Source organism: Nicotiana tabacum, chromosome 13, assembly GCF_000715075.1.
Source record: "Nicotiana tabacum cultivar K326 chromosome 13, ASM71507v2, whole genome shotgun sequence".
Lineage (NCBI taxonomy): Eukaryota > Viridiplantae > Streptophyta > Magnoliopsida > Solanales > Solanaceae > Nicotiana > Nicotiana tabacum.
In genome coordinates, this window is record NC_134092.1 from 14,868,824 (window position 1) to 14,884,601 (window position 15,778).

Here is a 15,778-nt window from a genome sequence, read left to right on the forward strand (position 1 = left end):
GTACAAAGAGTTCGTGATGAAAAGTTTCAAGATTAGCTATTCTATGAGTTGAAATTTATCCCAATAATTATCTAAATGAGTTGTATCACAATTTGAAATTTCAAACTTTGTCCTTTTTAATCATAGTTTTGCTATATATCCCCCACGCTATTAGAGCTAAATTTCTTTTTGATAAATATGGACAGACATCTCTATAACAAATCGCTATATAACAATCATTCACTATAAAAGCCAAGTTTGTTTTGGAACCAATTTCTATGTTATATTATAATATATGTTCTCTAACTGCACTTCGCTATAACAACCAAAATATTTTGGAACAAACGAGGCTGTTATAGAGAGGTTTGACTGTATCAAGATTAATGCATTATCCAACATCTTTATTCTTAGTATAGTTTGTATTTTGTATCACATAAATTCCTTTTTTTTAACTACTGAAAAACCTAAAGTTTTAAAAGTTAAAATAGTATACAACAATAGCAACAAACCCAGTGTAATTTTACAAATGGGGTCTGATAAAGATAGTGTGTCCGCAACTTTACCCCTACCTTGCGAAGGTAAAGAGACTGTTTCCAGTAAACTCTCAGCTCAAGCAAACCAAAGTCACACACTACTAGAAAATCGTAAAATTCCGACTGACATTTCCGACGGAATCCGTCAAAATTTTCAAAAAAAAAAATCAATTATTTTTTTTAAAAACATTTCAACCATATTTCCGACCAAATGAGTCGCAATTTTTGGCGCAAAACCAGTTTGACTCGTTTGACTTTAATTCCGACCGATTCGGTCGGTAGTTTTAAAAAAAATTTAATTAAAATGATAATTCCGACCGAATCAGTCAGATATTTTTTAAAAATCGTGCCCGACCCCGTTCTCCAAAAACAAAAATATTTCTTTTCTTCCTCTTTCTTCTCTCATCCTCCTCTCTCCCTCTCGTCCTTCTTCACCATACTCCTCATTATAGGTAATATATTTTCGCTCTCTCTCTCTCTCTCTCGTTTCCTCCTCCCTTCTCCCTTTTCCCCTTAATTTTTTAACTTCTTTTTTTTTTTCCGTTTTCAGCAGTGGTTCCGCGGCGACATCGGCACATTTCTTCTCCGTCATTTTTTCTATCTAGGTAAGTTCTTCGTTTATATATATATATATATATATATATATATATATATATATATATATACATACTCCTCGTTATAAGTAATGTATTTCCACTCTCTCTCTCTCTCGTTTACTCCTCCCTTTTCCCTTTCCCCCTCCCTTTTCCCCTTAACTTTTTAACTTATTTTTCATTTTTCAACAGTGGTTCCGCGGCGGCAGCGACACATTTCTTCTCCGGCATTTTTTTCGGCGAGGTAAGTACTTCGTTGACATATATATCTTGTTTTCATTATTAAATCTGTAGTAATTTTAGTTGTTGTAGACTTATTAGATTTTTTATATATGAACATCCTAGCTAGTTGAATTAGGTATGGTTGAAATTTTAGGGATTTTAGTTTTTGAATAATACTTAATATAAAACAAAAAGAGAGATGAATATCTGTTGTTCCTATAGGGATTTTGTTTTGCGAAATTCTTTTGTCACCATTATTATGTAAATTAGATTGTCCAATTTGTCCAAAAAATCAATGTCATAAATAGTCACTCAATTTTGGGTTAAACAAGAATGTGTTAAGAAATCCTAAATCTAATGTTAGCAGTTGATTAACTTATTTTCGAAATAAAAAAGGTGACATGTTGGCATAAAGTAATTGAATAGGAAAGAAGAAAAATAAAATTTTACTTTCACTTCCAACTGTAATTAAGCCAGAGGGATTGAGGACTATATATGAGTATAATGGAATAGAAGAAAGAACAGTGTTAAAAATTTGAAGAATTCAAGACTGCAATTCAAAATCGTGGGTTATTAATCTAGAAATAAATGAAAAATTCTACATGCCTTATTGGATTGATATATTAACTTTATAGTTTATTGATTTTAATTATATTAACTAGTTATAGTTAAAAGCTTTGGTGTAAAGCTTGTTGTACTGGGTTCACTGTTGCTTGTTAGTTTTATTATTAGAATGATATTAAATTTTTTTTTATTTTCAATTTTAACATTAAGATTAATTTATAAATTTGAGAAATCATTAGTTAATTTGGATTATATGAATATTTAAGTAGTTATTCAAATTTAATTATTATAGTTAAAGACTTATATTATTTAGAATAGGGATTAATATGAGATTTCGAGTGTTAAAAAATTTTAATTTTAAAAATAAATAATATTTTCGAGAAGAAGGCTGCTAAGCGGATTAAAGATACTATGTTCGCTGTTCGGAATGCTGGTAATATGCAGGGTGGTTAAGAGAGGCTATTTGGGATAAACTTCTTGCGACATGGAATACCGATTAATGGAAGAAGAAGAAGAGTGAACAAGCAAAGGCAAACGATGCCTTCAGTAAAGGTGGCTTGTTGCACACAGGAGGTTCGATTAGTTTTGCGGCTCATAAACTAAGATTGATAATTACTTATAAATATTTTTTTAGTTTTACATATAGAATTTTACCATTGTAATGTCTAACTCATACTTTTCGTTATGAAGGAAAAGGAAAGAGGGCGAGATATGAGTCACGCTGAGGTTTTCAAGGAGACGCATAAGAAAAAGAAGAAGGACGGTATAAGAGAACAATGGGTGGAGACGTGTGCGTCGGACACATTTGTAAAATAATACTAGCTTCATAATTATTTATGATTTATTAATATTAGTTTGTTTACATAATAGTTATGTTTTCATTTCAGGAAGATTATTATAAAAGGGTGGAAGAATGACAACAAACTCAGCCTCCTTCAACTCAACCAACACCTGATGATACGACTTTATTGTGGACAGAGGTAGCACGTGGAGTAAACAAAGGCAGAGTCTACGGACTTGGAGTACATCGACCTACAGGTCATCCAAACCCACTCTTACCTAATTCTTCTTCTTCTAAAAATCAAGAGCAGATGGAAAATATGAGAAAAGAAATTCGTGATTTGAAGCAACAGTTGGACTCACAATTCAGAACATTTGTTAAGATACAGAAATTCTTGAGAAAACATGGGCTTGATCTATCTTATGATGAGGATAAATAAACTGAATCTGATTTGTAGTAGTTTAGGTGTATGGTTTCGGTTGATTGGTAAACTTGATTGTGAGAGACAAGTTTATGTTTTGTTTTAAACTTGAATGTGGGATACTATTTGGCTATGTTTATACCCAACATTATTAGGTTTAGTAGATTTATTGGTTTAGATTGTGTTAATAGTTGGATTTGTTGGTTTAGATGTTATATTTGTTGATATTTGTTGATTGGTTATTGGCGTTATTGTATTGTAATTATTTGACAGCTGGTGTAGCTCAAAATTGAGCAGAATTCTGCCCAGTTTTACAGAAAATTCCGACTGATTTCCAACGGAAACGGTCCGATAGCTGTCCGATTTTTTTTTTCTTCAAAAATACCTGGATTTTCGACCCAATCGGTCGAAAATGAAATGACAAAAAATATTAATTAATTTTTAACAGTTTTTGACGGATTCCGTCGGAAATTAAATAAATTTTATTTTTAATTATTAATTTTACGACTGATTCGGTCGGAAATTATATATTTTTATTATTTAATTTTAAATAAATATTTATTTTTATTTATATTATTACGACTGATTTGGTCGAAAATTTAAAAATAATTTGGTCGTCTGACCTTTTGAACGTTCTGACTACTTTGGTGGTAAATCGCCGATGGATTCGGTCGGAAATTTTTTTTCGACCAACTGTTTTCCGACCGACCAATTTTGGTCGGAAAGTAGTCGAAAATTTGTGATTGCCGACCGTTTTGACGATTTGAATTCAGCCATTTTCTAGTAGTGTTAGCAACTGGAAAAGCCATAAAAAAGAATGTATAATAATTAAATTGGTAAAATATTATAAACTAAGATGTGGCATTTGGGTTATGTAGGTTATCTTTGAGAGTTTTGTTTTTTTAAAAGATAATGTAAAATTTGCATTAGTTTCTGTACAAAACCTAAATATTATTATATACATATGTTGAAGCAACCAATTAACTGAACTATCTCATGATTCTCCTTCCTTAAGAAGAATTAATCTAAATTGCTGCCCACTCAATCGCTAAAACTGAAAATAATGGCCGGCTAATGTATAATATTGTATAATATATATATAACTATATATAGTTAGTTTATAATTTAAATATATCGGTTAGAAAAGTAAACAATGAATTTGACCAGCTATTCGTGTAAAAATCGGTGAATAAATATTAAATCCTTGCTTACATTTTATTTGGGAAAATCCAAAGACCATTTTCACAAGACAAAGTCAAAGTCTTCATAGTGGGGAAAAGCAAACCAAGTCTTCATAGTGAGAGAAATGAGAATTACTAAAAAGAGAATCCAACCATTTGCTATTTGTAAGTAGTGAAGTTTAGACAAAGAATACAACAATTTGCTATTTCAGAAAGTCAAGAAAGACTGCAGCCAACTCGAGTAAATATATAGGTTAACCCTAATTCCTAGATTCCTATTACGTACTATTCAGAAGACTCATGTAAAATTTGCAACGACGTATAAGTTTCGGCATTAGTTTCTTTTTTGTTTTGTTTTTGCTTTTCATGAATCATAAGCCAGAAGTATTGACATTTAATGTCAATTTATGTTGTTTACGATGACAGTATGATACTTGTAACTGTTCAATGTCCATAGTAGATGAAATTAATAACATGATAAGATAAATGCCTTGTGGAATTTAGGCAAGCTATAGATTGAATTCAACATATGATGGCATTATTACTTTCTTTTATCGTTGAATTGCTTATTTGTGAGAGAAAGAAAGATTCATTGAACACCGAGGATATGCCTAAGGAATTGGGAACCCTCCTCCATTTAGCACTTACATACATACATTTTGACGTCGACTTAGAAATTAAGATATATTGAAACTAACACTAGATCAGTAATGTTATTAATCTGTATTAACTAGTATAATATTATGAACCAGTAAATTTCCTGTAACAAAAATAGAAACAGAAAAAATAGAAGTAAAGTAGAAACTGAAAATAATCAGAAAATAGAATCGGAAAATATATTTTGGAATGAAATTGAGCCCACTGAATGCACATTGTGTCCTTAAGAAAATTATTTCCCTCAAGTACCCGAGATGTTGGAATATTATCCTCCTAAGATAGAACGATTTGACTCACTAGAGTATCGGTACCTAAAACGCCGGTGAACTACGAACCACTCAATGGTTGTAAATCACACTGGATTTTATTTCTGCAGAAGAAGTTTGAAGTTCATAAAATTTCATAAGGAAAAATTCTGGGATCAAAGCGATTTTATACCCATTTTCTCGCAATATTTATGAAAATTTGCAACATTTAAAATTATCCGGGAAAAGAAACGAGTCGGGCGCGCGAATCCTGGGTTATTTCGGTTTGATTTTTGATAATTAATTAATTAAAAAAATTTGTCCAAAATATTAATCAATCAACGAATCCGAAGATGAAACCGAAGCCGAAGCTGCGATGACGATGACGACGCGAGACTTACCTTTTTTTCAACTCATTTAACACCAAGAGAAGTGCTTTCTTAATATAAACACGTTCTCTTTTTTTTCCACTACCAATGAGGGACAATTACTCTTTCCCAAGCATAAGGGAACAACTCTCTTTCCTCCATTTTTCATTCACCAACCTCCAATTCCAATAATCCCCCATATGAATGGGGAATGGATATAAGACAAAGGAATGCACAGACGAGTGTGTGATTTACAAGCAAGGATTAATTACATCTGGATAAGTAGATTTTTCTTTGAACTTTCCGTAGTGAACTTATATCGGATATACTTAGTCAATCGGTAGATTTAATATCTTTGATCTGTCGAGTTTTATTGTATACCTAGACAAAATAAGTCTAATCACATAATTAACCCTTAACCATCTATGGTTCTCACAGCTGTGTTCGTCTCAGCCATGAACACCGCCTGGTTTCATGAGTGTTTATAGAATGGGCCTTTGTTTTCACTCTCCTTGAAGTGGCTTACATTTCACACCTACATTGGTGATTTCTCAACGTGTAGTCCTATAGACATACTATCTGGTCATTTTCTGCTAGACTTAACAAATTATTAAGAAGCTTTAAGCTTTATTGACTCATCAAAAAGCCCTAATGCTTTACCCTGATTTCTAAACATTGTCTTCATCACGAGAATGGGTTGAGTTATTTGACAATGTTGAACAGTCATTCATAACTTTGTTTGATCTCTTTGAACGTAGTTCTTGGGATCTTCAGTCTGCTAGGTAGAGTTACCGCCATGATGACTTGTCCTAAGCCTTAACCCCATTCCTTTCGATGATATTTCAATTGCCTCTCTAAATAGGATTTTTGTAAGTGGATCCAAAATGTTATCTCTTGACTTCACATAGTCAATCGTGATAATACCACTAGAGAGTAGTTGTCTAACGGTATTGTGTCTCCGTCGTATGTGACGAGATTTTTCGTTATACATAACGCTCCCTGCCCTACCTATTGCTGCTTGACTATCACAATGTATACATATAGGTGCCAAAGGTTTGGGCCAAAATAAAATATCTTTCAAAAAATTCCGGAGCCATTCAGCTTCTTCACCGGCCTTGTCTAAAGCTATGAATTCAAATTCCATCGTAGAACGGGCGATACACGTTTGTTTGGATGATTTTAAAGACACTGCTTCACCCCCAATTGTGAAAATATATCCACTTGTGGATTTAACTTCAGATGATCCGGTGATCCAATATGCATTACTATATCCCTCAATCACTGAGGGATATTTGTTATAATACAGAGCATAGTCTTGGGTATGTTTCAGATACCCTAAAACTCATTTCATTGCCATCCAATGTATTTGATTTGGATTACTTGTAAACCGACTTAGTTTGCTAATAGCACATGCTATATTTCATCGCGTACAATTCAGATATATATCAAACTTCCCACTACTCTTGCATAGTCCAGTTGTGAGTCATTTTCACCTTCATTCTTTTGAAGTGCATAACTCACGTCAATTGGAGTCTTGGCAATCTTGAAATCCAAATACTTGAATTTGTCAAGTACCTTTTCAATGTAGTGAGACCGTGATAATGCTAGACCTTGTGGAGTCTTTTGAATTCTGATTCCTAAGATCACATCAGCAACTCCTAACTCTTTCATGTCAAATTTGCTAGCCAGCATGCGCTTAGTAGCATTTATATCTGCCATATCTTCGCTCATTATCAACATGTCATCAATATATTAACAAACAATGATTTTATGACCTGGAGTGTTTTTAATGTAAACACATTTGTCACACTCGTTGATTTTAAAATCATTTGCCAACATTGTTTGGTCAAATTTAGCATGCCATTGTTTGAGTGCTTGTTTAAGTCCATAAAGCAATTTAACAAGTTTGCACACTTTCTTTTCTTTACCAGGAACTACAAAACCCTCAGGTTGTTCCATGTAAATTTCTTCCTCCAAGTCTCCATTTAAGAAAGCTGTTTTAAAATCCATTTGATGGATTTCAAGACCATTTACAGCCGCCCGTACCACTAAAACCCTAATAGATGTTATATCCTCATTACTGGCGAGTAAGTGTCAAAGTAATCAAGGCCTTCCTTTTGTCTATAACCTTTAACAATAAGTCTTGCCTTATATTTGTCAATAGTACCATCAACTTTCATTTTCCTCTTAAAGATCGAACCTGAACCTAAAGGCTTATTTACTGGAGGAAGATCAACCAATTCCTATTTATGGTTATCCAAAATTGATTGAATCTCACTATTGACCGCCTCTTTCCAAAATGATGAATTAGAAGATGACATAACTGCTTTGAAAGTTTGAGGCTCATTTTCAAGCAAGAATGTCATAAAATCTGGTCCTAAAGAAGTAGATGTTCTTTGATGTTTGCTACGCATTGGATTCTCTTCACTTGAAGTATTTTCCTTTGGTTCTTCCCGTGGTCATATAGATCTTTCACTTGACGACTCATATTCAGTTTTATATGGATAAATAGTTTTAAAGAATTTAGCATTATCTGATTCAATTACCGTATTAACATAAACTTCGGGATTATCAGATTTAAGAACTAAAAATCGACATACTTTACTGTTTGTAGCATATCCAATAAAAACATAATCCATAATTTTTGGTCGATTTTTACCATTTTGGGTAAAGTTACTTGTACCTTTGCTAAACACCCCCACACTTTGAAATATTTCAAGTTGGGTTTGCTTCCTTCCATTTTTCATATGAAATAGATTATTTTTTGCTGTGGGGTACTCTGTTGAGTATTCGGTTAGCTGTAAGGATAATTTTCCCCCACAAACTCTGCGGTAAGCCGGAACTTATTAATAAAGCATTCATCATTTCCTTTAATGTGCGATTTTTTCTTTTCACAATTCCATTGGATTGAGGTGTGTAGGGGGCAGTAGTTTGATAGATAATTTCATATTTCGAGCATATCTCTGTAAAACGAGATTCTTATTCTCCACCCCTATCAAATCTAATCATTTTAATCTTTTTATTTCAATTGATTCTCCACTTCATTCTTGTATTGCTTAAATGCTTCAATTACATTATCCTTACTATTAAGTAAATAAACATAACAATATCGAGTACAATCGTTAATAAAAGTTATAAAATACTTTTTCCTACCATGAGATGGTGTTGACTTCATATCACAAATGTCAGTATGGATTAAGTCTAAAGGATTTGAATTCCTTTCAACAGACTTATAAGGATGCTTGACAAACTTAGATTCAACACTTATTTGACATTTTGATTTATTACTCTCGAATTTAGAAAATACTTCTAAATTAATTAACTTCCGCAAGGTTTTGTAATTGACATGTCCTAAATGAACATGCCGTAAATTATTTGACTCCAATAAATAAGAAGAAGCTGAATTTTTATTAATACTGTCAACAATCATTACATTGAGTTTGAAAAGGTGCTCTGTGAGGTAGCCCTTTCCCACATATATATCATTTTTGCTTACAACAACTTTGTCAGATACAAATACATATTTGAATCCATTCTTAACAAGTAGGGAAGTTGATACTAAATTTTTCCTAATAGTAGGAACATGAAGAACATTGTTGAATGTTAACACCTTGCCGGAAGTCATCTTCAGGAAAATCTTCCCATAACCCTCAATCTTGGCTGTTGCAGTATTTTCCATGGAAAGCTCTTCTTTAGGACCAACAGTAGAGTAAGTAGCAAATGCTTCTTTGACAACACAAACATATCGAGTGCCTCCAGAGTCAATCCACCACTCCTTCGGATTTCCAACTAAGTTACATTCCGAAAGCATTGCACACATATCATCAATGTCATCATTCTTTTTCACTATGTTGTTCTGTCCTTTTTCTTGTCCTTTTTCGGGAGACGACAGTCAGGGGCTTTGTGACAAACTTTTCCACAATTATAGCAATTGCCCTTGAATTGTTTCTTATTCTGCTCCTTAGTCTGTCTAGAAGACCTCTCCCTTTTCTTACTTTTTGGAGCAGTCTCTTCAACAATATTCGCGCCCGTAATCGTTGAATTTCCACGTGGCTTTTTCTCGGCTGTTTTGTTATCTTCCTCAATCTTGAGACGAATCACAAGATCTTCTAATTTCATTTCTTTGCGTTCGTTCTTTAGATAATCTTTGAAATCTAGATTCATAAAATATAGTCCAATCCTGGTTAGAATCACTTACCCCAACAATCTCCTTGAAGAACCCTCGAAAGATCGCCTCACGCCGAGCTTTCTTGGTCCAAAATATGAAAAAATGAGATGACCCTCGATTTAGAAACTTAAATTATGCCCAGGTGTTATCCTTCTTCGCGAACACAGAAGGTGCCTCGCGTTCGCGAAGCAAAAAATTCTCAGCTGCCAGATTCCGCTCCGCGAACACGAGATCCCCCGCACGAACGCGAAGCACATTGAGCCCATGCCTAAGCGAACACGACCCCTCATACGCGAACGCGGTGAACAACTCCTCATACCTTTGCGAACGCGTGGCCACCTTCGTGAACACAAAGAACAACCTCTCCTGCCTCCCAGATACCCTTCACGAACGCGAGACCTCTCTCGCAAATGCGAAGAAGTGAATCGGACATCAAAAAATTCAGCAGCTTCAGCAATCCTTAAGGTTCCGAAATGCGCCGAACATGGTTCGAATTACACTCGAGGCCCCCGAGACCTCAACCAAACATACCAACAAGTCCTAAAACATCATATGAACATGCTCGAAGCATCAAATTATATCAAACAACACTAGAACCACGAATCGCACATTGATTCAAGCCTAATAAACTTATGAACTTCTGAATTTTAAAACTAATACTGATTCATACCAAAACATTTACGATTGACTTCAAATTTGGCACATAAGTCATAAATGTCATGACAGACATATTCCAACTTCCGAAATTGGAATCTGACCCCGATATCAATAAAGTCAACTACCGGTCAAACTTTCCAACCTTCCAAACCTTCAACTTTCCAACGTTTTTCAATTGATGCTGAAACGGCCTACAGACCTCCAAATCGACATCTGGACATGTTCCTAAGTTCATAATCACCTTACAGAGCTATTGAAACCGTCAAAACTCCATTCCGGAGTCATCTACACAAAAGTCAAACTACGGTCAACTCTTTCAACTTAAACCTCCAACTTAGGGACTATGTGTCCCATTTCACTAAGAAAGTCACCCGAAACAAAAACCAAACACCCCAACAAGTCACATAATCACAATATAGCATTGATGAGGCTATGAATAAGGGATCGGGGATGAAATACTCAAAACAACCGGCCAGGTCGTTACATCCTCCCTCTCTTAAAACAAATGTTCATCCTCGAACGAGTATAGAGACATACTTGAAGTGGTGAAAAGATGAGGATAACGGCTATGCTTATCATGATTGGTCTCCCAAGTTGCCTCCTCGGCTGGTTGACCCCTCCACCGAACCTTCACTGAGGCAATGTTCTTCTATCTCAACATTCAGACATGTCTGTACAAAATGGCTACCGACTCCTCAACATAAGACAAATCCTTTTCCAACTGGACCGAGCTGTCCACCACATGAGACGGATTGCCATGATACTTATGGAGCATAGAAACATGGAATATTGGATGAACTGCAGCTAGACTAGGTGGTAATGCAAGCCTGTAGGCCACCTCCCCAATTCTCACAAGAATCTCAATAGGCCCGATATACCTAGGGCTCACCTTGCCCTTCCTCCCGAACCTCATAACACTCTTCATGGGTGAAACCTGGAGCAAGACCCGCTGCACAACCATGAATGGAACATCACAAACCTTCCTATCCGCATAACTCTTTTATTTAGATTGGGCTGTGCGAAGCCGATCTTGAATCAATTTAGCCTTTTCCAAAGCATCCTCAACCAAGTCTGAACCCAATAGCCTAGCCTCGCCCGGCTCAAACCAACCCACTGGAGACCGATACCGCCCATACAAGGCTTCATACGGAGCCATATGAATGCTCAACTAGTAACTGTTGTTGTAGGCAAACTCCGCAAGTGGCAAGAACTTATTCCAAGAACCCCCAAACTCCATCACACACGCACAAAGCATATCCTACAATATATGAATAGTGCACTCGGACTGCCCATCCATTTGACGGTGAAATACCGTACTCAACTCAACCCACGTGCCTAACTCAGGCTGTATGACCCTCCAGAATCACGATATAAACTGCGTACCCCGGTCAGAGATGATGGATATCGGCACGCCATGAAGTCGAACAATCTCGCGAATATAAGCTAGAGCCAGCTGCTCTGAAGAGTAGATATTCATCACTAAATGAAATGAGTTGACTTGGTCAACCTATCCACAATCACCCATAGTGCATCAAACTTCCTTTTAGTCTGTGGGATCCCAATAACAAAATCCATAGTAACCCGCTCCCATTTCCACTCTGGAATCTCTAGCCTCTGAAATAATCCACCTGGCCGCTGATGCTTATACTTCACATGCTGACAATTTAGGCACCGAGCTACATACTCCACTATGTCTTTCTTCATCCTCCTCTACCAATAGTGCTGCCTCAAGTCCTGAGACACCTTAGCGGCACCAGGATGAATGGAGTACCACGAACGGTGAGCCTCCTAAAGAATCAACTCATGCAAACCATCTACATTGGGCACACATAGCCTGTCATGTATCCGTAACACATCGTCATCCCCAATAGTGACCTCCTTGGCATTGCCGATCGTGTCATTGAGGACAAGCAAATGGGGATTGTCATATTGACGCTCTTTGATACGATTATAAAGAGAAGACCGAGAAATTACACAAGATAAAAATTGACTCGGCTCCGAAATATCCAATCTAACAAACTGGTTGGCCAAGGCTTGAACATCCAAGGCTAATGTCCTCTCCACTGTTGGTAAATATGCTAAATTGCCCAAGCTCTCTGCCTTGTGACTCAATGCACCGGCCACCACATTGGACTTCCCAGGATGATATAGAATGGTGATATCATAGTCCTTAAGCAACTCTAGCCATCTCCGCTGCCGTAAGTTAAGATCCTTCTGTTTGAACAGATGCTGCATACTCCAGTGGTCGGTATAGAACTCACAAGGGACACCGTACAAATAGTGCCGCCAAAACTTCAAGGCATGAACAATAGCTGCTAACTCAAAGTCGTGGACAGAATAGTTCTTCACATGAACCTTCAGTTGTCTAGACGCGTAGGCAATCACCCCACCGTCCTGCATCAACACCATGCCGAGGCCAACACGCGACGCATCACAGTATACTGTGTAAGACCCCAAACCTATAGGCAACACCAATACTAGGGTTGTAGTCAAAGTAGTCTTGAGATTTTGAAAGATCTCCTCACACTCCTCGGTCCACCTAAATGGAGCACCCTTCTGGGTCAATCTGGTCATAGGTGCAGCAATAGATGAGAAACCATCTACGAATCGACAGTAATACCCCACCAAACCAAGAAAACGCTGAATATCAATAGCTGAAGACGGTCTAGGCCAATGCTGCACTGCTTCAATCTTCTTCGGGTCCACCTTGATCCCCTCACTCGACACTACATGACCCAAAAATGCCACTGAATCAAGCGAGAATTCACACTTTGAAAATTTTGCATACAACTTCTTTTCTCTCAAGGTTTGAAGCACGGTGCTCAGGCGCTGCTCATGATCCTCCTGGCTCCAGGAGTATACCAAGATGTCATCAATAAAAACAATGACGAATGAGTCAATATAGGGCTGAAATACACTGTTCATCAAGTGCATGAATGCTACTGGGGTGTTGGTCAGCCCAAATGACATTACAAGGATCTCGTAATGACCATACCGAGTCATGAAGGTAGTCTTCGGGATATCCGACTCCCGAATCTTCAACTGATGATAGCCTGACCGCAAGTCAATATTTGATAACACTCTGGCACCCTGTATCTTATCAAATGGGTAATCAATGCGTGGAAATAGATACCTGCTCTTCATTGTCACCTTGTTCAACTATTGACAATCAATACACATGCGCATGGAACCATCCTTCTACTTTAGATACAAGACTGGAGCACCCCAATGTGACACATTGGGCTGAATGAAGCCCTTATCAAGAAAATCTTCCAACTACTCCTTCAACTCTGCTGGGGCTATATGATATGGTGGAATAGAAATAGGCTGAGTTCCCGGCAACAAATCAATGCCAAAATTGATATCCCTATCGGGCGGCATGCCCGGAAGATCCACTGGGAATACATCTGGATAATCCCTCACTACCATAACTGACTTAATAGTAGGAGTATCAGCACTGACATCTCTTAAAAAAGCTAGATATGCCTCACACCCCTTCCTAACCATCTGTTGTGCCTTAAGGAAAGACACCACCTGACTAGGGACATAATCCAAAGTACATTTTCGCTCTAACCGCGACAAACCTGGCATATCCAATGTCACCGTCTTGGAGTGACAATCAAGTATAGGATGATAGGGCGACAACCAGGCCATGCCCAAAATAACATCAAAATCTACCATACTGACCAATAATAGGTCAGCTCTGGTCTCAAACCACCAAGAAAAACTAAACATAACCGATGCACACGGTCAACTATAATGGAATCTCCCACAAGTGTGGACACATAGAAAGGAGAACTCAAGGAATCACGAGATATACCCAAATATGGAGCAAAGTAAGATGATACATAAGAATAAGTAGAGCCTGGATCAAATAAGAATGATGCATCTCTATGACAAACCGGAATAATACTTGTGATAACTGAGTCAAATGCAACTGCCTCTGTCCCAGTAGGAAGAGCATAACATCTAGCCTGGCCTCCCCCTCTAGGGCGACCTCTACCTGCCCGACCTCCACCCCTAGCTGGCTGTGCAGGTAGAATGGCAACTAGTACGGTAACCATGGCGTAAGAAGCTTGAGGACCCTGTAGAATACAAGGAGCCTGAGTAGTCTGTGGAGGTGCACCCCTCCTGAGTCTAGGGCAGTCCCTCACCATATGACGAGTGTCACCATACTCAAAATAAGTTCTCGGAGGACGTGGTTATTGGATCTGGCTCGGGCTTTATCGGCTGGACTGACGGCTAAAAGCACCCCGTGCAGGAGGTGCACTAGACAGTAGTGGTGCATAATGGGCAACTTCGGGCTTGGAAGTGGCCGGAACACCGCTGGAAGCTGGAAGTGCTGAATCAACAGGAAAACTCACATAGCCCCTACCATGACGGGCTGCAACTAGGGCACGGGCACCACTATATGTACCAGAATCATGAGGCCTCTTGGCCTCCATCTCCTCTCTCTCTCGGGCCTACATACCTTCTAATATCCTAGCGATCTCCACTACCTACTGGTATGGGATGTCCATATCCAACTCTCGAGCCATGCTGAATCTGATATCAGGATTGAGCCCCTTGATAAGACTTTGGGGAACAAACTCCCTCATGAACATCTCTGAGAACTGAGCCCAGGTGAGTGAAGCTGTCTCGACAGGGCTACCCAAATCACACGCTCGCTACCACTGATAAGTCATTCCCTTAAGCTAGAACATAGTAAAAGCAACCTTACTCGAGTCCACAATACCCATAGTATGAAAGATATGGTGGCACTCCTCAAGAAAACCATGGGCATCCTCTGAAGCCAAATCGATGAAGGTAGGTGGTTGCTACTTTGTGTACCTCTCGAGCCTGAGCTGCTCCCCCTCAGAAGCTGCTGCTCTAACCTCATGCTGAACTGGGACAACCGGCTGCACTAGTATGACCTCTAGGACCCGGTCAACCTAGACCCGCTGCTCTGGGGTATGGGCGGCGGTAGTCTGTGCTCCTCTCCTGGCCTGAGATGTGGCAAGATCAAGTGGAATTAACCCCGCCTAAGCTAAAGTGCCAAACATGCTCAAAATTTGGGCGAGAGTCTCCTGAAGTGCAGGGGTAGTGACAGGCATCTCAGGTGCCTGCTCTCCAACTGGAGCTACTGGTGGCTCCTCTGTAGCAGTTCGGGTAGGTGCTCTGGTTGTACCACGTGCCCGTCCTCGGCCTCTGCCCCAGCCCCGGCCTCTGGCGGCTCTTGTAGGGGATGCGAGTGTCTGATCATCAGATCCGATTGTGTGTGTCCTCACCATCCGTGAGAGAATAGAAAGATAGAGATTCAGAATTCTGAAGTCAACAAATTCACACTATAAAGAATCAAAGAAGTGAAGATTTTCGTAACAGTTCCATAGACTCTAGAAGATAAGTACAGATGTCTCTGTACCGATCTGC